The following is a 23,669-nucleotide window of genomic DNA, read 5'->3' as shown; positions in this document are numbered from 1 at the left end:
TGCAACGTTAGTACTTTCCAGTATGTAATACTTCAAAAAGCTTTAAAAATGCAACTTCGAAGATTATATGCAGTTTTATGAAACAAAAAGATTAAAAAATAAATCTGTGTTAAAAAAAATTCTTGGGGCGCCTGGGTGGCTCAGTTGGTTGAGCGACTGCCTTCGGCTCAGGTCATGATCCTGGAGTCCTGGGATCGAGTCCCGCATCGGGCTCCCTGCTCAGCAGGGAGTCTGCTTCTCCCTCTGACCCTCCTACCTCTCATGCTCTCTGTCTCTCATTCTCTCTCTCGCAAATAAATAAAAATTCTTGAGGAAAATACCATGACATAGTAATAATGGAAATAAATATGACTTTAAAAACCATGAAAATATATGAATATATGCCAATCACCCTTATTCTGCTAATGGTATTGTTTAATATTTTGATAATAGATGGAACAAAATAAATTATTTCTAGTTTGCTTTAATGAACACAGATAAATTTATTTGGTGACAATAATTTCATTTTTGAAAATAGGTTTTAAACAAATTCCACCAATATAAATAAAATCAGGCTATTGGTCAATAAATTAATATTTTAAATTACAGAATTTTGATTCCTCCTAGCACTCCCTTTGACTCTCAAAAATGTCCTCATCCAGTTGATAAATTATGTGACCTCCCCAATAATAGAAATAAAAGCTGAAGAAATCCTCAGCAAGAAGAGAGAGAAAATGGATCGAGGAGTTAGCAGAGGGAGGAACAGGAAGGAAACCCATGGAAGCACAAAGAGAGGAAGGGAAGAAGGCAGGAAAGGAGATGGGGAGCCCCCAGGGAGCTGGGGCATGGCACAGGGCTCAAGAGGACTGCATAGGCCAGGAGAATCTCAGGTGTCAGGCAGATTTTGCTAATTGCGGGTGGTTTCCCATTATCTCCTACCTTATTCTTCTCCTTCCCCTCATTTAAATGGAAGTGACCCCATACACAAGTCAGCTATTGTAGGCTGTTGTTCTCTGATACAGTTCCACACAAGGGCACCCAAGAGAGCTCCGTACACCAGGGTATACACCTGAGATGAGGATGGGGTAACAGGGAAGAAGCAGTAGTGAATTCCCATGAGCTCATAATACAGGTCCCTCTGGTGGTAAATACCCATCCCTCTTTCTGAAAGAAATCACTCATCAGCTAGAAAGACAGTGCTCTCAATTCCTGATTCTTCCATTAACTATTTCATCCCTACTCATCCACTCAATCATTCATGAATTCATTCACCCAAGAAGCATGTGTTGATTACTTACAGTGTGCCAAGCACCAACTAGGCACTGGTGGGGCACAAAACGGAATAAGGCAAAACTGAAAGGTGTGCATAGGTTTTGGTTCCCATAGATGGTCAAGAAAGCTGCCAGTTGGAGTGGGGGCATGTTGGAGGCTTATAGGGTGCCCAGAAGGAGCATCTGCTTAGAGGGGTACATGGAGAGAGGGTGATACCAGTTTCTCCAATTAAAATAATCTTCCTCCTCATCCTCCCGCTCTGCTGCCTCCTCATCCCCAGCCTCCTACCCCATGCTGTCTTACCTGGCAGGTAAGGGTTTTATGTCAGAATGCAAGCCACTGCCCTTTGCTCTTGATATTTTTAATAGTAAAAGAATAGCAGTAACACAGATCCCTAAAAATGATTCTCTTTGCTCCTTGGTGTGGCTTCCAACTGTTGTTTCATTCCTGTCTGGTCTCAGACAGTGTCCTGGAAAAACTTTTAGGACCCAGTAGCTGTTTCCTGTTCCAGGTTCCTCATGTGTTGTTTCTGGGCACAGAAACAAATCCAATTCAAGCAAATAATGCTGTCATCAGGATCTTGTGCAGGCGTCGGGGTGGGGGGGGGGGCACGAGGCCTGGCCAATGGAGTGCTATGTTTAAAATATCTTGAGATCTTCAGGAACATTTGTTTTTGTTCAGAAGTGTTCATTTGATGTTTCCCTGACCCATGCAGTTTCCCTATGGGCTTAAGCTCCCATTTGTTAAAGAAACAGATGGGAAAACCAGTTCAATTTGTGTTTGTTTTAGCATTTAAGACAGCTTACCGTGAGTTGGTAGAGTTTGGACATTGCAGATAGTGACACGTTATATTTAGCAGGCATGAAAGGGAACAGAATCATGTGACCAATTTAGAGAGGTAGAAGCCGGGACCTGCCCAGTTCCACAGGATAAATCACTGGTGGCACTGGGAGTAGAATCCTGTGATCCTACTGTGGGGTCAGTTACCTTGAGTGGGATGATCTAGGGTGGACCAGGAGAATCTCAAGTGTTGGGCAGATTTTGCCAACTGCTGATGGTTTCCCATATATCTCCTACCTTATTTTGGCCCTTCTCCCTATTCAAATGGAAGTGACCCTATACACAAGTCAGTGAATGGAGGTTATCTGATACAGTTCCACCCACAGGTACCCCAGAGAGCTGAGGAGTGCCCAGCCCACAGGGATGGCCCCTGTCATAGTCAGTGTCCTGGAAGGGAAAAGCCAGCATGGTCAATATGTTAATCTGATGAAGAGAGTTTAACAGTGGAACTGTTTGCAAACGTGAAAGGGTAAAGGGTAAAGGGAACTGACAAAGGATGACTAAGAACCTCAGAGGATTGAGGTGGCAAGAGGAGAGACAGAGTTTCTGGTCTCTGGTGAGACCTGTGGCTGTCGGTAGAGGGTTTGGCAGCCACTGCCAAAACCATGGCGAGGTGGGGAGGGGATCAGAACAGCCAGTACCCTGACCTGCGACCTCCTTCTGGGCCTTCCCATAGGTTAAACCCAACTGTGAGCTGCAGGACAAGCTAATGCAGGGGGTGAGTCTGTGGAGGTCAGTCTCCCAGGACACAGAGCAGGGTGGAGAGGGATGGAGGCGGGCAGGTGGGTGTGGGGGTGCAGCACACCCTTTACTTTCACAGCACCCTCTCGACTCCGGCATCTGTGATCTATCTGAAACACCATGTGCTGTTGCTCCCATTGCTGGCAGAAGCAGAGAGTGTGCCCTTCCACTGTGGTGGGGCTTCTGGCGGTCAGGAGAAGCTTTGCAGCTCCATCCCAATGCACAGTGGAGACAACAGCCTACAAGCCAGCTAAGGGTGACTTCATCTTGTGCCACCATAGGCAGGAGAACCCAAGAGCTATGTCTTTGAGTCTTTCGGTTTGCCAGTTTTTGGAGATTTAAAAAAAATAGAGTTCTGAATTAGGAGTCAGAAAACCTGGGCTTCTGTTCCAGTTGGCTGTGGGTAATCCGCTCAGGGTGTTTTCTCATCTGTGAAATGAGGAAATTGGGTTAAAAGCTGGCTTAAACCTCTGTTGGCTCCAGCATTTAGTAGGACTTTAAATCAAAACCAAAAGACAACTTAGGAGGAAGGATCCATGTATGCAGGGGAATATCTGAGCATCTTCAGACGTGAGGGTATGAAGAAGCAAGAGGCGGTTCTGAAATGCTCGGGCAAATGACCCAAGTCATTTGAACCTGTAGTTAAAGGTAGATCTGAAGACAAAGGAGATTTAGAAGGGCGGTCATGAAGTGCCTTTCTCTCTTGTCCAGCCGCAACACAAGTAGGGGATGACTAGCCTACTTTGGCCCATCTCTTTACCTGGGATTCAGACTGAGAGGTGGTGCAGTGGTCAGCATGAGCCTGCAGAAAGAGGCGGCTGGGCTACACCCACCACTTTGTAAGAACAGTCCCCCAAAGCAGCTCCAGTGACCCATCCTAAGAGCAATCAAGATTCCTACATGGCACAGTTAATTGTTGACTATGATAACACATCTTGTTATCAGTTTTTCTTTAATGAATTCCCTAATAGATGTCATTAGGCATTAAGTGCTACATTACTTCCCCTCCAAAGAAATATTTAAGGAAACCACACACACACACACACAGACACACACAAATAAATTCTGCATTCTGAATCAGCCCCGAATGCCATCCTTAGCAATCACAAACCATGCTGTGGAATCATGTTCTTAGTGATGTGCTTGTGTTAGCTTCTTTGGTTTCTGAGAATATGTGTTTCTGAGGATTGACTTTGAAGCTGCAAGTTGACGCTCATTCAAAAAAAGGGGGCAAAGACTTTGAATTCTAAGAAATTCACTGGATCTCATAGGAGACACAGAGCCACGATGAGAAATAGATAAACAATCTCAGTTTGTCAGCACCCTGCGTAGGGAATTAGACTCACAACTTCCATGTTAATGACACTTTCACATTTAATTTCCTGTGTGCCACACTGAAAGTGGAATTTCAGTGCACAGAGCTGTCTTATTAAGTGAGTGTGTGTGAGGTTATACCTGTCAAAACAAGATTCTGGAAGCTCATTTAGAACTATAATTTGGATGGGGGTGGTATACAGAGGAGACTGTACCATGTAGGACTATCACTGTTTTCTCAATGTCATTATTGGTATTAGTAAGTGGTTACTTATTAGCACTAAGCATTAATTATTAATATTAATAAGAGCTGTATTGAGCACCAGTAACCTGCTGCCTGCTATGTCCAACATGGGCCATTCTAGGTCATCAGCTTAGGGGATGACGTGCTAAACATGAAGGCAGTTGTAGAGCAAGCAGCAAGGAGCAGAGCTGGAGTCCTGTCAGGGAGGGTCTTGTTACAGGGGCGAATCTCCTCTGGCCTCCAGACAGCCTTGCATGAGTAGACAATGCATCAAAGCCCCCAGGAGGATAGCAAAAATGCACATTATCTGTAGGAGAAATGCAAGAGTCAAACTTGCTACTCAAAGTCAAGTGTACCCCCAAGATGGGCAGCATCAGCATCACCTGGGAACTTATTAAAATGGGGTCTCAGGCCTATCCTGGACCTTGTGAAGAAGAATATGCATTTTGCATAACCCCAAGGTGACCGATGAGCACCCTGGCTCTAGATTCTAGTGACTCCCTAACTTTACTGCATATCAGAATCCTACTTGGAGTTTTGAAACATCCCAATGCCCAGGCTTTACCCCAGACTAACGAAATCAGAATCTTGGAGGTTGGGACTAGGCATGAGCATGTTGTCAAAAGCCCCAAGTGATTTCTGTGGGTTGTCAACTTTGAGAACTCTGATCAAGAAGACTGTGACAGTAGATTAACTTAAATTCTTCGAGAACCTTGAGAACTTACATTCTGATTCTTGGAATAGACCTGAGACTGCCGTATGCATGCAGGAGAGCTACACTAACCTGCATGCCTCCTCCCCAGACCCTGCATGTCTGTGTCCATTCTTCCTGCCGAGGCATCAACCACTCACAGATACTAGGCTGACTTTTCTTGGCCCCATGTTTTCCTGCTGTCTCCTTAAAGTCCACTCCTGGCTTTTGTTGCTTGTTTTCCCCTCCAGTTGAGATCACGTGTTTAGAACTCCTGCTCTCAGGCACCGTCTGTGCTTTTCAAGGGTTTAGTTATCCGATGGAGGTAGAGGGGCTGAGTGGTGGGAGAGACTGGGGAAACTTGCCCTGTGTTCCCATGCATGTTGTCAGTGGCCTCTAAAGATAAAGACCTCATCAGCCTTTTGCATTTAGGGAAGCCTCCATTTCTTATCTCCAACATGATGGTGGCAATACCCACCCCACACTTTGGTTATTCATTTCTAAAACATTTATTATGAAATTTCTTATTTCTTGCTCCTCCTCACCATATGATCCGGCCAGAAAGGTCATTGTCACGGAGGTTAATGGGTAAGGTCAGAGCTGACCCCATGGGAAGACAGAGTCAGTAGAAAATTATAGATTTGTGTTTGGAGCTTTCTAGAGAGACATTCTCCCTGCCTTTGAGAGAGACAGCTGTCCCCGCAAATGCTTTCTCCCTTTTTTCATAGTAATATAACTTCTCTGGCTAAAATCAAAATACAAGAAACAACAAGTGTTGGTGAGAATGTGGAGGAAAAGGACCCCTTGTGCACTGTTGGTGGGAATGCACACTGGAGCAACACTCTGGAAAACAGTGTGGAGGTTCTCAAAAAATTAAAAATAAAACTACCCTAGGATCCAGTAATCACATGACTGGGTATTTACCCCCAAAGTACAAAAATACTACTTTGAAAAGATATATGCCCCCCTATGTTTATTGCAGTATTACTTACAATAGCCATATGATGGAAGCAGCCCACGTGTCCACTGATGGGTGAATGGATAAAGATGATGTGGTATATACAAACAATGGAATCGTATTCAGTCAGAAAAAGACTGAAATCTTGCCATTTGAAACAACATGGATAGAGCTAGGGAGTATAATGCTAAGCAAAATAAGTCAACAGAAAAAGACAGATACCATATGATTTCATTCATGTGGAATTTAAGAAACAAAATGAATGAACAAAGGAAAGAGAGAGAAAGAGAAAGAGAAAACAAGAAATAGACTCTTTTTTTTTTCCAGTTCAACAAATATTTTTTTTCTTCTTTTTTTTTATTCTTATGTTAATCCCCATACATTAATTACATCATTAGTTTTAGATGAAGTGTTCCATGATTCATTGTTTGTGCACAACACCCAGTGCTCCATGCAGAATGTGCCCTCCTCAATACCCACCACCAGGCTAACCCATCCTCCCACCCCCCTCCCCTCTAGAACCCTCAGTTTGTTTTTCAGAGTCTATCGTCTGTCATGGTTCGTCTACCACTCCGATTTCCCCCGCTTCATTCTTCCCCTCCCGCTACCTTCTTCTTCTTCTTTTTTTTTTGTCTTAACATATATTGCATTATTTGTTTCAGAGGTACAGATCTGAGATTCAACAGTCTTGCACAATTCACAGCACTTACCAGAGCATATACCCTCCCCAGTGTCTATCACCCAGTCACCCCATCCCTCACACCCCACCCCCCACTCCAACAACACTCAGTTTGTTTCCTGCGATTAAGAATTCCTCATATCAGTGAGATCATATGATACATGTCTTTCTCTGTTTGACTTATTTCACTCAACATAATACCCTCCAGTTCCATCCACGTCGTTGCAAATGGCAAGATCTCATTCCTTTTGATGGCTGCATAATATTCCATTGTGTATATATACCACATCTTCTTTATCCATTCATCTGTCGATGGACATCTTGGCTCTTTCCACAGTTTGGCTATTGTGGACATTGCTGCTATAAACATCGGGGTGCACGTACCCCTTCGGATCCCTACTTTTGTATCTTTGGGGTAAATACCCAGTAGTGCAATTGCTGGATCATATGGTAGCTCTATTTTCAACTTTTTGAGGAACCTCCATACAGTTTTCCAGAGTGGCTGCACCAGCTTGCATTCCCACCAACAGTGTAGGAGGGTTCCCCTTTCTCCGCATCCCCGCCAACATCTGTCGTTTCCTGACTTGTTAATTTTAGCCATTCTGACTGGTGTGAGGTGGTATCTCATTGAGGTTTTGATTTGGATTTCCCTGATGCTGAGCAATATTGAGCACTTTTTCATGTGTCTGTTGGCCATTTGGATGTCTTCTTTGGAAAAATGTCTGTTCATGTCTTCTGCCCATTTCTTGATTGGATTCTTTGTTCTTTGGGTGTTGAGTTTGATGAGTTCTTTATAGATTTTGGATACTAGCCCTTTATCTGATATGTCATTTGCAAATATCTTCTCCCATTCTGTCGGTTGTCTTTTGGTTTTGTTGACTGTTTCCTTTGCTTTGCAAAAGCTTTTTATCTTGATGAAATCCCAATAGTTCATTTTTGCCCTTGCTTCCCTTGCCTTTGGCGATGTTTCTAGGAAGAAGTTGCTTCGGCTGAGGTCAAAGAGGTTGCTGCCTGTGTTCTCCTTTAGGATTTTGATGGACTCCTGTCTCACATTGAGGTCTTTCAACCATTTGGAGTCTATTTTTGTGTGTGATGTAAGGAAATGGTCCAGTTTCATTCTTCTGCATGTGTCTATCCAATTTTCCCAACACCATTTGTTGAAGAGACTGTCTTTGTTCCATTGGACATTCTTTCCTGCTTTGTCGAAGATTAGTTGACCATAGAGTTGAGGGTCCATTTCTGGGCTCTCTATTCTGTTCCATTGATCTATGTGTCTGTTTTTGTGCCAGTACCATGCTGTCTTGATGATGACAGCTTTGTAATAGAGCTTGAAGTCCGGAATTGTGATGCCACCGGCTTTGCTTTTCTTTTTCAATATTCCTCTGGCTATGCGGGGTCTTTTCTGGTTCCATACAAATTTTAGGATTATTTGTTCCATTTCTTTGAAAAAAGTGGATGGTATTTTGATGGGGATTGCATTGAATGTGTAGATTGCTCTAGGTAGCATTGACATCTTCAGAATATTTGTTCTTCCAATCCATGAGCATGGAACGTTTTTCCATTTCTTTGTGTCTTCCTCAATTTCTTTCCTGAGTATTTTATAGTTTTCTGAGTACAGATCCTTTGTCTCTTTGGTTAGATTTATTCCTAGGTATCTTATGGTTTTGGGTGCAATTGTAAATGGGATCGACTCCTTCATTTCTCTTTCTTCTGTCTTGTTGTTGGTGTATAGGAATGCCACTGACTTCTGTGCATTGATTTTATATCCTGCCACTTTACTGAATTCCTGTATGAGTTCTAGCAGTTTTGGGATCGAGTCTTTTGGGTTTTCCACATAAAGCATCATATCATCTGCAAAGAGTGAGAGTTTGACTTCTTCTTTGCCGATTTGGATGCCTTTGATTTCTTTTTGTTGCCTGATTGCTGTGGCTAGGACTTCCAATACTATGTTGAATAGCAGTGGTGATAGTGCACATCCCTGCCGTGTTCCTGACCTTAGGGGGAAAGCTCTCAGTTCTTCCCCATTGAGAATGATATTCGCTGTAGGTTTTTCATAGATGGCTTTTATGATATTGAGGTATGTACCCTCTATGCCTATACTCTGAAGAGTTTTGATCAAGAAAGGATGCTGTACTTTGTCAAAAGCTTTTTCTGCATCTATTGAGAGGATCATATGATTCATGTTCTTTCTTTTGTTAATGTATTGTATCACATTGATTGATTTGCGGATGTTGAACCAACCTTGCAGCCCAGGGATAAATCCCACTTGGTCATGGTGAATAATCCTTTTAATGTACTGTTGGATCCTATTGGCTAGTATTTTGGTGAGAATTTTTGCATCCATGTTCATCAGGGATATTGGTCTGTAATTCTCCTTTTTGATGGGGTCTTTGTCTGGTTTTGGGATCAAGGTAATGCTGGCCTCATAAAATGAGTTTGGAAGTTTTCCTTCCGTTTCTATTTTTTGGAACAGTTTCAGAAGAATAGGTATTAATTCTTCTTGAAATGTTTGGTAGAATTCCCCTGGGAAGCCATCTGGCCCTGGGCTTTTGTTTTTTGGGAGATTTTTGATGACTGCTTCAATTTCCTTAGTGGTTATAGGTCTGTTCAGGTTTTCTATTTCATCCTGGTTCAGTTTTGGTAGTTGATACATCTCTAGGAATGCATCCATCTCTTCCAGGTTATCTAATTTGCTGGCATAGAGTTGCTCATAATATGTTCTTATAATTGTTTGTATTTCTTTGGTGTTGGTTGTGATCTCTCCTCTTTCATTCATGATTTTGTTGATTTGGGTCATTTCTCTTCTCTTTTTGATAAGTCTGGCCAGGGGTTTATCAATCTTGTTAATTCTTTCAAAGAACCAGCTCCTAGTTTCGTTGATCTGTTCTACTGTTCTTTTAGTTTCTATTTCATTGATTTCTGCTCTGATCTTTATGATTTTTCTTCTCCTGCTGGGTTTAGGCTTTATTTGCTGTTCTTTCTCCAGCTCCTTTAGGTGGAGGGTTAGGTTGTGTACTTGAGACCTTTCTTGTTTCTTGAGAAAGGCTTGTATTGCTATATACTTTCCTCTTAGGACTGCCTTTGCTGCATCCCAAAGATTTTGAATAGTTGTGTTTTCATTTTCATTGGTTTCCATGAATTTTTTTAATTCTTCTTTAATTTTCTGGTTGACCCATTCATTCTTCAGTAGGATGCTCTTTAGCCTCCATGTATTTGAGTTCTTTCCGACTTTCCTCTTGTGATTGAGTTCTAGTTTCAAAGCACTGTGCTCTGAAAATAGGCAGGGAATGATCCCAATCTTTTGGTACCGGTTGAGACCTGATTTATGACCTAGGATGTGATCTATTCTGGAGAATGTTCCATGGGCACTAGAGAAGAATGTGTATTCCATTGCTTTGGGGTGGAATGTTCTGAATAGGTCTGTGAAGTCCATTTGGTCCAGTGTGTCATTTAAAGTCTTTATTTCCTTGTTGATCTTTTGCTTAGACGATCTGTCCATTTCAGTGAGGGGGATGTTAAAGTCCCCCACTATTATTGTATTGTTGTCGATGTGTTTCTTTGCTTTTGTTATTACTTGCCTTATATAATTGGCTGCTCCCATGTTAGGGGCATAGATATTTACAATTGTTAGATCTTCTTGTTGGATAGATCCTTTAAGTATGATATAGTGTCCTTCCTCATCTCTTATTATAGTCTTTGGTTTAAAATCTAATTTGTCTGATATAAGGATTGCCACCCCAGCTTTCTTTTGGTTCCATTAGCATGGTAAATGGTTTTCCACCCCCTCACTTTCAATCTCGGGGTGTCTTCGGTTCTAAAATGAGTCTCTTGCAGACAGCATATCGATGGGTCTTGTTTTTTAATCCAGTCTGTTAGCCTGTGTCTTTTGATTGGGGCATTTAGCCCATTTACATTCAGGGCAACTATTGAAAGATAGGAATTTAGTGCCATTGTATTGCCTGTAAGGTGACTGTTACCGTATATTGTCTGTGTTCCTTTCTGGTCTATGTTGCTTTTAAGCTCTCTCTTTGCTTAGAGGACCCCTTTCAAGATTTCCTGTAGGGCTGGTTTTGTGTTTGCGAATTCCTTTAGGTTTTGTTTGTCCTGAAAGCTTTTTATCTCTCCTTCAATTTTCAATGACAGCCTAGCTGGATAGAGTATTCTTGGCTGCATATTTTTCTCATTTAGTGCTCTGAATATATCCTGCCAGTCCTTTCTGGCCTGCCAGGTCTCTGTGGATAGGTCTGTTGCCAATCTAATGTTTCTACCCTTGTAGGTTACATATCTCTTCTCCCGAGCTGCTTTCAGGATTTTCTCTTTGTCTATGAGACTCGTAAGTTTTACTATTAGATGTCGGGGAGTTGACCTATTTTTATTGATTTTGAGAGGGGTTCTCTGTGCTTCCTGGATTTTCATGCCTGTTTCTTTCCCCAAATTAGGGAAGTTCTCTGCTATAATTTGCTCCATTATACCTTCTGGCCCTCTCTCTCTTTCTTCTTCTTCTGGGATCCCAATTATTCTAATGTTGTTTCGTCTTATGGTATCACTTATCTCTCGAATTCTGCCCTCGTGATCCAGTAGTTGTTTATCTCTCTTTTTCTCAGCTTCTTTATTTTCCATCATTTCATCTTCTATATTACTGATTCTCTCTTCTGCCTCATTTATTCTAGCAGTTAGCGCCCCCATTTTTGATTGCACCTCATTAATAGCCTTTTTGATTTCTACTTAGTTGGATTTTAGCTCTTTTACTTCTCCAGAAAGTGTTTCTCTAATAACTTCCATATTTTTTTCAAGCCCAGTTAGTATCTTTAAAGTGATGATTCTGAACTCTAGATCTGACATCGTACTAATGTCCGTATTGAGTAGGTCCCCGGCAGTCGGTACTACCTCTTGTTCTTTTTGTTGAGGTGATTTTTTCCGTCTCGTCATTTTGTGCAGAGGAGAATAGATTAATGAGAGAACAAAATGCTAGCAGAGTAACCACGTCCCCAGAAAATATACTCTAAACAAATCAGAAAAGACCTGAAGCAGTGGGATAAGAAAGGGAAAGAGAGAAAAAAGAAAAAGAAAAAAAAGAAAAAGATAAAGATAAAAACAAAAACAAACAAAACAAAACAACAACAACAAAAGAAAAACCAGAATGTGATCAAATATGATCAGGCTGGTATATAGATCAGTGCCACACACTAGATTTGGGGTGTATTTTGGTCTTTTAGAAGAAAGTGCCTCCCAAAATTTTAAAGAAAGAAAAACTTATATATGTACAAAAAAAAGGGTTGATATGATGAAGGGATGGAATATGACTGTAAAAATGGAAATTATAAAAAATTTTATAAAAGGAATTGATAAGAAGTTGTTTGAAAAAAGATAGAAGAGGATTTAAAAAAAGAAAAAAGAAAAAGAAAAAAAAAGGGAGGGGATGTGATCAGGCAGGGGAATAGAAAAAAACCATACACTAGAGATTTAGGGTATATTTTTTCTGTTAGAAGAAGCTATCTCAAAATTTTAAAGAGAGAACAACTTATATATATATATATATATGCCAAAAATATGGGTAACTACTATGAAGGGATAGAATATGACTCTAAAAATGAAAAATAAAATTTTTTTTTTAAAAAAGGGATTGATAAGATGTTAGTTGAAAAAGGGAAAAAGAAAAATTCAAAAAGAAATAAAAAGACAAAAAGACAGTTAAAAAAAAATTAACTTTAAAAGACTAAAGAATCATGGTAAAAAAGCCGTGATTTCTATGTGCAGTAGTCCCCTAGCGCTGGAGTTCTGCCGTTCTCATTGATCGGTAAACTTGGTCTTGGCTGGCTGTTCTCGCGGATCTTCTGGGGAGGGGCCTGTTGCCGTGGTTTCCAAATGTCTCTGCCGGAGGTGGAATTGCCCCGCCCTTGCCCCCTCCCCGCTAAGTCATCTGCTCGGGTTTGCTCTCCGGGGCTTTTGTTCCCTGCGAGCTTTCCGTACAGCGTTGGAGGCGGAGAGTGAAAATGGCGGCCTCCCAATCTCCGCCCCGGAGGAGCCGAGAACTCGGGGCCCCGCTCCTCAGTGAGCCCCCAGAGAAAAGCCGTCAGTCACTCCCGGCTCCCCGGTCTCCGGCCGCACTCCGTGCTCACCCGGCCTGCGACCGTGCGCCTCTGTCTCTGGCACCCGACCCCGGGTGGAGTCTCCAAACCCAGCAGATCCCTGCGGTGCCCTCCCGCGCGGCTCCTCCCGGGGGAGGAAGGTGAGTCTCCCCGGATCTTCCGCTTGTTGGGTCCCTGCTGGAGGGGCAGGGGCCCGACTGTGCCGCGGATTACGGTTTATGGCCACCCCGAGCTGAGAGCCCGCGCCTGGGCTCCGCCTCTGCAGCCGGCTTCCCTGCTCCGTTACCTGGGAGCTCTGCCACACTCAGGCACCCCTGGTCTTCCTGTGACCCCAAGGGTCCTGAGACCACACTGTCCCGTGAGGGTTCCACCCCCTGCTTAGCCACCAGAGTGACGTCCCTCGGTGGAGCCGACTTTTAAAAGTTCCGATTTTGTGCTCCGCGGCTTTATCACTTGCCAGAAGCGGCCGATGGAGGCCCCTCCCCCGCCGTCTATCCTCCCGAATATCGCCTCGGATTCACTTCTCCGCACGTCCTACCTTCCAGAAAGTGGTCGCTTTTCTGATGAGAGAGTTGTTGCTCTTCTTTTCTTCGATCTCCTGTTGAGTTTGTAGGTGTTCAGAATGGTTTGATCCCTATCCAGCTGAATTCCTGAGAGGAGACGAAATCCAGGTCTCCTACTCCTCCGCCATCTTGCTCCGCCCCTCAAGAAATAGACTCTTAACTATAGAGAACAAACTGATGGTTACCAGAGGGGAGGTGAGAGGAGGGAATGGGTGAAATAGGTTAAGGGGATTAAAGAGTACACTTCTCATGATGAGCACTGAGTAACATATAGAATTGTTGAATCACTATATTGTACACCTGAAACTAATATAACACCATATGTTGACTACACTGGAATTAAAATTAAAAACATAATAAAAATGAAAAAAATTATAAAAAAAGTAATATAATTTCTCTGTTGGGCACAATGCCGCTGAGAATTAGGACTACATTTCCAATCTCCCTTGCAGCTAAGTGTGACCATGTGACTAAGCTTGCATATCAATTTCCAGGAATCTTCCTTAAGAGATAGCTTGAACATGCTCTTGTGTTCCTTCTTTTTGTTCCTGCCATCATCTTGCTGCTTGGAGTATGGATGCAGCCACCTTGGACCTTGAAGAGGGGGACTATCTATATCTTAGGGGTTTTGGAGCAGCGAGCTGGAAAAGACAAGGTTCTTGAAATGTTTGAGGTGCAGAGTCATGGGCTCCTTGCATTTGGACTCTACGCATGCAATCGTGAAATGAACTTCCATCTTGTTTACTGCAGTTGTTTTCTTTTCTTTTTTTCCTGTCTGATGTTTGCAACTGAATCTAATCCCAATTGATATACCACCTATAGTTTCTTCTCTACTGGCCAAAATTCCACTTCTTAAGATTTATTTCTTTGGATGTTAAAGACTTGTATCACTCATTGGGAAAGATCTAACAAAATACGGATTCCATAGCAGGGGTTCATAGCTTCAGTCTTTACAAGCGACATTCTTAGCAGGTTGTCCAATGTCGGGAAAGTGTGTGGACAGCGCTGGGGGGCTGAAAGGCAAGGGGAGACAGTTGAAGAAAATCTACCCTTTCAGTATTGTGCCAGCTTCCCTTGGGGACAACTTGTCTTGAGACAGGAATTGATTATCTTGGATATTGTTACCTATTTTCACCCAATTTTTTAATAATAAAATTGGCAAACACATAAAGTCGAAAAAAAACATTTCATGAACGCCCATACACTCACCATCTATATTCACCTGTGAACATGGAAGCATACTTGTTTTATCTATTTGTCCCTTTGCCCATCCTTTAGTCCATCTTTTTTTTTTTTCATTGCATTTCGAAGTAAGTTACATGCATCAGTACACTTTCTCTTGACTCTTTCCCTCTTCCTTAAATTTTGCTCATTTTTGTAGCATTTTTGTTTCTGTTCAAGCCCATTTCCCTGCAGGGAAGGAGAGCAGGAGCTCCAGGGCCAAGAATTAGGACTTAGAGATCTGCAGAGATCTTTCTCTTGACTCTTTCAAACACCCGAAGTTATGGGGCAGTGAATGGAAGACAGAGATGTTGTCGTTCTGGAGATATCTTGCCTCCTCACTCTCTACTCTTAAATTTGCTCTAAGGTTATTCTCTAGATTCCTTTGAGCCCTTTTTAGGTCTCCCTTCTTGCCTGACTCCCGCCATTTACTTCCATGGCTTTTTGAGGTACAAAGATCATTCCTCCTTAGCCAGAATCTTCTCCATTCTCTTCAAATATCTTCCTCCATAAGTTCTGCAGTGAGGCCTGCCTCGCTTTGTCCCCTTCTTAGAAGGGCATCGCCCAGCTGTTCTGTCCATGTCACTCTAGAAAATCAGTTCACCTCCCCTTGGCTCAAAGCTCAGGTTTTGCTCTGTGTTTCCTATCTTAGTGCTTCCTGTGGTTGCAACTCAGTCTTTTTTTTAAAGATTGATTGATTGATTGATTTATTTATTTATTTATTTATTTATTTATTTGAGAGAGTGTGAACAGTGGGAGGGGCAGAGGGTGAGAAGAGAGAGAATCTCCAGCAGACTGCCCACTGAGCGTGGAGCCCGACCTCACAGCCCCCAGATCATGACCTGAGGCAAAATTGAGAGCTGGACGCTTCACCGACTGCGCCACCCAGGCGCCCCACAACTCAGTCTTCATTGGAGCCTCAGTCTCCTAATTGCCCTCTCTCTCACTCTCTGGAAACCCCAGAATATCAGACCTCCTGGAGCTGAAGAGGGAATGAAGAATTCAGGATTTGCTCTCAGAATTTTCTGGCACCAAGATAGGTACCTAGAGGGATTAGTTTGATTACAGTTGCTGCTGGTTGAGAACTCAAACTGTGCCAAGCACTTTGCATGCATGCCTATTACCTCATTTTATCCTTGCTGTAACACTTTAGGGTAGGGACTTTTATTTGTCTTCCTTTTATAGATGAAGAGGCAGAGAGAAGTTAAGTAACTGGCCCATGTTTGCACAGCTAATGAAAATCTTCTAGTATGTTTGTATCAGGGAAGCTCAGGTTGGAAAGGATGATTTTTATGGGGAGTTTGGGTCTACTGCCTTGTCGGGCTACATTTATGTTTATATATATATATTTTAAAGGTTTTATTTATTTATCTGAGAGAGAGAATGGGAGACAGCGTGAGAGGGGGAGGGTCAGAGGGAGAAGCAGACTCCTTGCTGAGCAGGGAGCCTTATGTGGGACTCGATCCCGGGACTCCAGAATCATGACCTGAACCGAAGGCAGTTGCTTAACCAACTGAGCCACCCAGGTGCCTCTATGTTTATATTTTCATCTTGCAGGGTTTTTGTTTGTTTCTCAAGGCAATGTTTTTCAAGCTAGAATCTTTGGACCCCAAAGGTTCATGAATATTCTTGTGTTTTACTACATTTTCTTTCCAAGGGCTGTGTGCATTCTTCCAGTTTGAGAAACACTGGCGTATAGGCTAGGGGGTGGTGTCTTCCTCCCAGTCCATCTTCTTCTTGTTGTCACAGCCCCCAGAGTTACTCCAGGCCATGTCCTTAGCTCCTCTCCCTAAACTAGGTTTCACAGTCCATTTGGAATAATTTTCTTGTCCATCTCATCTGCACATCAGGCTAGAAGTAGGGCGAAGAAAGGGGAGAAGGACTCAGAGAAGGGACAGGTTGTATTCCAGGTAGGAGGCAAGTCAAAGCAAAGGCCCAGAGGTGGGAATTTGCTGGAGCTGTCTAGAATAGTTGGGAAGCTCATCACCTGTGGTTGCGGGGCTAAGGGTAATGGCTGGAGGAAGGTCTACAGGCAGCTCATCTGTGGAGCCTTGAATGCCAAGTTATAAAGTCTGGACAGTGTGGTTGGCAGTGGGGAGCCAGAGAGAAACAGATGAGCAGGACCCTGCTCTGGTGCAGTCCCCACTGAAGCCTCCGAGGAGACAGGGGAACCTGGAGGAGACGGGCAAAATGGCTTCTCAGATGGGCGGAATAGAGGCGAGGAGTAGACAGGGTCATGCCGGCAGCCCCTGATCCAGCAGCCCTGAGCTGGACCTGCCTAGCCACCAAGGGGAGCCAGGCGGGAGAGGAGGCCCTCTCGTTCTGTCCCCCGACCTGCGGCAAGGAAAACACGAGCCCTGAAGATCCTCGACTCTCAGACCGTAAATATAGTTGTTAGCTTCCTTCTTCTGAAAGAAAATTACTTAATTCTGCTTCCTGAGCTGCCCTTTGCTTCAGTGCAGCATAAGGCGAGAAGAGAGAAAATAACTATTAACCCGGAGAATTGAAATCATAGAACTGCAGTCAGTAGTTGTCCGCGTTTCTTGCAAGCGCTGGAACTCCGCACCGCTCTCGCGTGTACTGGGAGACCATGCACGCGCAGCTGGGTCCCCCGAGCTGGTGGCCACAGCGGCCCTCTCGCATGTTCCCATCCAGCCCCGCCTGCCCCTAGGAAGGCAAGAGCCCCCCACTCTGGCTCAGCCTCAGCAGCGCCCTGTATGTTCACCACCAGTATGTTCCCACCTCCCCAAGAACCTGAATAAAACCAACAGCACTGTGGAGGACACACCGGGACACACCGGGACACACTGGGACAGCGAACTTTCTCATGCGGACAAAGGAAAGACAAGGAGAGCGGGACCCAGAGGCAGGTCAGGGACTAAGTTAGTCCCCAAGCCCCTTAGCGTGACCAAGCCCCAGCACAGCTGTGACATTAGCAGCCGGCATTTGAGGCACAATAATAATTCTTCAGATCAAAGCAGCTCCGTCTTTAGACAATTATAGTAAAATTGAAGCTCTCCTCTAAAAGAAACACATGCTCTTGTTGTTTTTTGCGCCCCCCCACCCCTCCTTATTTTATTCTTTATGAACAAATTGGTTTTCAGGGCTATAGAAAGAACCGATTGGAAGCTTAAATTCTCACTGTCTGCCCAGGGGTGGATTCGCAGGGGTGGACATGGAACATCTGAAAGCTGATTTTTTTTTTCTCTTAAATTGATATCCAAGAATAAAAGAGAGAATGGTAGGAGAAGCTGATCAGGAATGAATAAAGTCTCCTTTTAAGCTGAAATAACCCCCTCCCCCCATCTTCCCTCCAGAAAAGCTGGACTGTAATTGCTTGCAATCACTCGGCACAAATTGTCTGCTCCTTTTGCTTTTTAATTTTGTATAATCTGGTCCATTTCGCTCTCTCTGCCTTTGAGCTTAACCTCTCTCTTTCTCTCTCTCTTCCTCTTATTCCTTCTCTCTTCCTCTCTCTCTTTAATTCTTCAGGGCTGTTCAAAAAATTAGTAATAATTCTCAATGATATTTGATGGCTTTTACCAAGCAAAGGCACTCAGGGAAAAAGAAAAAAAATACACACACACACACGCCAGAATAGAATAGATTCGGGCTGCATCTGCCTACATGTTCATTTCTGCATCCAAAGTATTGTTTATTTTAGTGAATTAATACGGTTTTTTAAGGCAGGGTAGACATTTTAATTAAAAACTGGACTGACCCCAAAGTGGGCAAAGAAAAAGCCAGAACAAGAGAGGTGATTTCTCAGAGTAACTGTGCAGGCTTATGTCAACTCGTCCCGATAGATCCCCACTTGTTCTCGCTCTAACGGGTGCGCATTCTGTTCAATGTTCTGCTGCATCCATCCTGCCGCCTCACCAACCAGTGCCTACCCCTCTTCTTCTGCCTGTGCTTTACTTATGTGGGTCCCAGTGAATCTGAAAGGAGATACATCACTTGGTATTGCTTCCTTTCCAGCTCTACAGAAGCTGCTAGGGAGATGGGGGGCCATTTAGATGGAAAAAATCCAGAGAGAAAATTCTCCATGAGCAGAGAAAAGAAGGAAAATAGAAAAAGCAGTGGGTATGAGGAGAAGGTAAACAAGATGAAAAGCACAGGTTATTCCAGAAGCCAGGGATGTGACTAAGACTCAAATATATGCTTTCTATCAGCACCACATGCCCCGGTCTTCTGAAAGAGACATTATATGCCAAGAAAAGGAACTTCAGTTGAGTCACATGGCGAAGAGTTTGATTTCTGTCCTGCTTCAGATCCTTACTGTGGGTTTGTTTACAGCTGACTTCTCTGTATTTCGGTTTCCTTTTCTGTAAAATTGGAATGACAATATAACCTTCCCTATGGGGTTGTTTACGTGAAACAACACATGTAAAGTGCATAGCAGGTACTTGGCATATTTTAAATGCTCAGGAGCTGTTAACTGTTATTATCATTATTTCAGTTTAATATCAGATCACTTAAGATAGCAGAATTCAATCAAGGAAGTAGATAAGAGTATTAGGAAATAGAGACTTTATTATAGGCATTAGAAGTTGCACACTTGTGTAAGAAGCTGAGGAAGTAAGATCTGGAAGGAGAGGTAGAGGAACAGAGAAAAATTAGACCTGGTGGTTTCACTGCAGAATTCTACCAAGTGCTTAAGGAATTAACAGCAATTCTACATAACTTAATCCAGAAAGAAGAGAAAAAATACCTCCCAATTCATCTTGTGAAGTTAATAGTATCCTGATACCAACACCAGACTAAGACAGTACAAAAAAAGGAAAACTATGGACCAATATACCTCATGAACATAGATGCAAAAATCTTTAACAAAATGTTAGCAAATACATTCCAGCAACATACAAAGAGAATTTTATACCATAACCAAACGGTTTATTCCAGGACTGCAAAGCTGTTAACATATTCAAAAATCAAACAATATAATCCACCATATTAACAGGCTAGAGAAAGATTGCATGATTGTATCAATTGATACAGAGAAAACATTTGACATAATGCAATACCGATTCATGATAAAAATTCTCAGAAGAATAGGAATAGAGAGGGACTTGCTCAACTTTATAAAGAGCATCTACAAAAACCCTACAGCAAACATTATACTTTTTTTTAAGTAAGCTCCACACCCAGCGTGGAGCCCAGTGAGGGGCTTGAACTCATGACCCTGAAATTGAGACCAGAGCTGAGATCAAGAGTCAGACGCTTAACCAACTGAGCCACTCAGGCACCCTGCAAACATTATACTTAATGAAAAGGCTGAATGCTTTCCCCCAAAGATCAGGAATAAGGCAAGGATGACTACTCTCACCATTCCTGTTCCACACAGTGCTGCAAGTTCTACTCAGTGCAATAAGGCCAACAGAGGAAATCAAAGGCACACAAATTGAAAAGGAAGAAATAAAATGATCTTCACTTCCATAACACATGATTGTCAACATAGAAAATCCTTAGGACTCTACAAAAATTAATAATAAAACCTTCTAGAATGAATAGCAAGTTTAGTAAAGTCACGGAACAGAAGATGCACATACAAGAACCAACTATATTTCTATAGGCTAGCAATGAACACATGAAAATAAAAATTAAAAATACAATACTATTTATAATAGCTTAAAAAATGAAGACTTAGGTATAAATCTAACAAAACATGTATATTTTGTATGTTGAAAACTACAAATGCTGATAAGAGAAATCAAAGAAGACCTAAATAAATGGAGAGAAGTACTATGTTCATGGTTTGGAATATTCAACATGGTAAAGATGTCAATTTTCCTTGAATTGGTATATACCTCAGTGTAATTCCTATAAAAATCCCAGCAAGATATTTTTGTGAATATGCACAAAAATTATTCAAAAATGTATATGGAAATTCAAAGAAACTAGAATAGCTAAAACTGTTTTGAAAAAAGAATAAATATGTGGCAGGAAATCAATCTACCCAATATAAAGACTTCTTTTTTTTTTTTTTTTAAAGATTTTTTATTTATTTATCTGAGAGAGAGAATGGGAGACAAAGGGCATGAGAGGGGGAGGATCAGAGGGAGAAGCAGGCTCCCTGCCGAGCAGGGAGCCCGATGTGGGACTCGATCCCAGGACTCCAGGATCATGACCTGAGCCAAAGGCAGTTGCTTAACCAACTGAGCCACCCAGGTGCCCCCAATATAAAGACTTCTTATCTGCCTACAGTAATCCATGCTGTGCAGTATCGTCACACACATCAGTAGAGAAGAATAGAGAACCCAGAAATAGACCCACACAAATATGCTGAAATGATTTTTGACAAAGATACAAAAGCAATTCAATGGAGGAAAGATGGCCTTGCAGCAAATGTTGCTAGGGCAATTGGACATGAATGGGCAAACAAAAATAAACTTCAACCTAAGTTTACAAAATAAAAATTAATTCAAAGTGGACTGCAGAGTTAAGTCTAAATCATAAAATTATAAAAACTTTTAGAAAAAATAGGAAAAAGTCTTTAGGTTCTAGGGCTAGGAAAGATTTCTTAGTGTTGACAGCAAAAGCACAATCTATATAAGGAAAACTTGATAAATTGATTCAACAAAATTAAAAACTCTTGCTATGTGAAAGATCTTTTAGGATGAGATTATAAGCTACAGAATGGAAGAAAATATTTGCAAACCTCGTATCCAACAAAGGACTAGTTTCTAGACTATATAAAAACTTCTGAAACTCGACGGTAAGAAAAAGCAAACGATCCAATTAAAACATGGCAAATGACATGAAGAGTCATTTCACCAAAGATGATATACAAGTAGCAAATAAGCACATGGAAAGATGTTCAACATCATTAGCTGTTTGAAAAATACAAATTAAAACCACAATGAGATATCATTACACACCTATTAGATGGGATAAAATTTTTAAAAAATAGTGACAATACCAAATACTGGTAGGGATGCAGAGAAATCAAATCACTCCTACGTTGTTAGTGGGAAGGCAAAATGATACAACTGTTCTAGTGAAGAGTTTGGGAGCTTCTTGAATACTGAACATGTAACTATACAACCCAGCAGTTGTACTCCTGGACATTTACACCAGAGAAACGAAAAGCTATATACCCTGCAAGAGCCTGTACATGAATGTTTATAACAACTTTATTTGTAATAACAAAAAGCTGGAAACAACCTAGATGTCTTTCGATGGCTGAGTGGTTTTTATCAAGAAGGAAAAACGTACAAAAGATTGGGAGATAAAGGTTGGGACAAGAAACATGGAGAGGTGAACTACAGTAGGGAGAGGGAGGTGATGAGTATAAGGACAAAAAAAAAAACAGAGTCAGAGAAGCTCAAAGCTCGGGTATAAGGATTTTACTTGGGTGTCTTAGGCAGCAGGTAAGCACTGTGGGGCTGAAAATTATGTTTAAAAGGAAGAGAGAAGAAGAAAGAGGGGGAATAATAAGAAAGAAAAGGAAGTTTGAAAGAGGGAAGGAGAGAGAGTTTTTTAAGGATAAATTTTTTAGTTGACTAAAGAGGGGACAGAAAAAGGAAAACCAACAGCTATTACCAAAGTAGGTAACTACTGGGGATGAGGGTTGTGATGATGTGGGCCTAAATGGTTCAGGTACCTTTCTGGGACACCAGCACATAGAACATGACCGAAGGACTTTTCCAACAACTGAGCTCAAGCTCAGGTATTACCAGTCTTAGAAAGGAGTGTCTTCTTCAGGTAGTGTCAGTCTTAGAAGGAAGCTGTAATGGAATGCAACTCCAACCAGGCTAACATGTCCTGAGCTAGGCTGTGTGCAAAGAACCTTCCATGCACTATCTCTTTTAGGCACCACCAGGAAGCAGGTATTACTCTCTCATTTTATAGGTGACTGAATGAGGTTCAGAGAGGTTATGTAGCTCCTGCAAGGTCATTCTGCTAATAAGGAGCAGATCCACATGGAAAGACACTTTCCAGCTTCCACAGTGCAATCAAAGCCAGGTGCTTCAGGGCTGCTACTGGTGGGAGCAACCTTATATGAAAGGAAGGCCAGATCTCATGGCCTCCATATTTGATGACCAGGATTTATACTCCTGCTGGAGGTGTCTCATCATTACCTCTTGACCCACCAGGCTCGTTTCAAGGGAAATGCTACCCCATGGAAGAAAACTGTCGGTTTCCTCAATAAAAATCCTCCAACCATATTGGCTATGGGGGGTGGGGAAGGTACAGAAAAGGGAGAGAAGTGGGTCTTCCAGTCTACTCAAAAACACAAGCCACTCTCCATATGTGGTGGTCCCCCTTCATTTCTAACCCAAAGAAGTCAGTGGACTTCTGCCCTTCTGAATGTTATCTCTAGTGTGTCTGATCCTAGAGCCCAGGATCCTTACATTACACCATACTGAAGGGAACTTATGGGGCAACACTCTGACTGACCATTCAAGTACTTTAGCCTGAAAGGTGATTACAAAATTTGAGAGAGAGGTAGGCAGAGAATTATCAATACCTAAAGTGGGTGCATATGGTTTTCAGTAGTTGATGGTTAGTAGTTTTTTGTTAAATAAATAAATTATCAAATGCAGCTTGATTCCATCTTTCCATCCAGATAGAACATAGGATGACATCTGGATCCCATTCTCCAGGCCTTGGAGTAGCTCCTCATTCATTACAAGGTTGTAATTTTCATTTTGATGTCAAGGCAACTACTTTTAGAACCGAAAGAGAAGAGATGAAAACTTGTGATTTTTGAGTGGCACCTGTTTTTTTTTTTTTTTTTTTTTTTTGCCATAGACAGTTGGCTGTGGTATTTTGTATCAGAACATATTGTCCTGTGTTTTCACAGTTTTTAGCAGTAAATGTTCTGTGTCAAGAAAGTAACATTTGCCCAAGAGATTCAATTGTTGTGGATATTTTCTAGAGGATATAGCCCAGGGACACTTTGGTTTGTGTTTATCTTTTTGCTTTGTGTAGTGTGGAAGGTGACCTCTGTAACTACATGGGCTTTCCTGTGTTGCAGAAGGAAGGAAGGAAGGAAGGGAGGGAGGGAGGGAGGGAGGGAGGGAGGGAGGGAAGGAAGGAAGGAAGGAAGGAAGGAAGGAAGGAAGGAAGGAAGGA

General features: G+C 42.3%; 1 protein-coding gene across 1 annotated transcript in view; it reads left to right on the top strand.

Annotated features, from left to right (window-relative positions):
- Positions 1 to 23,669, top strand: part of ZFHX3 (zinc finger homeobox 3) — a 704,611-nt gene that overhangs the window by 90,830 nt on the left and 590,112 nt on the right. The gene's annotated exons all lie outside the window — the stretch shown is intronic.

Source organism: Mirounga leonina, unplaced genomic scaffold, assembly GCF_011800145.1.
Source record: "Mirounga leonina isolate KUSES-001 unplaced genomic scaffold, KU_Mleo_1.0 Mir_180, whole genome shotgun sequence".
NCBI classification, from domain to species: domain Eukaryota; kingdom Metazoa; phylum Chordata; class Mammalia; order Carnivora; family Phocidae; genus Mirounga; species Mirounga leonina.
This window is presented reverse-complemented; position numbering and strand designations above follow the sequence as displayed.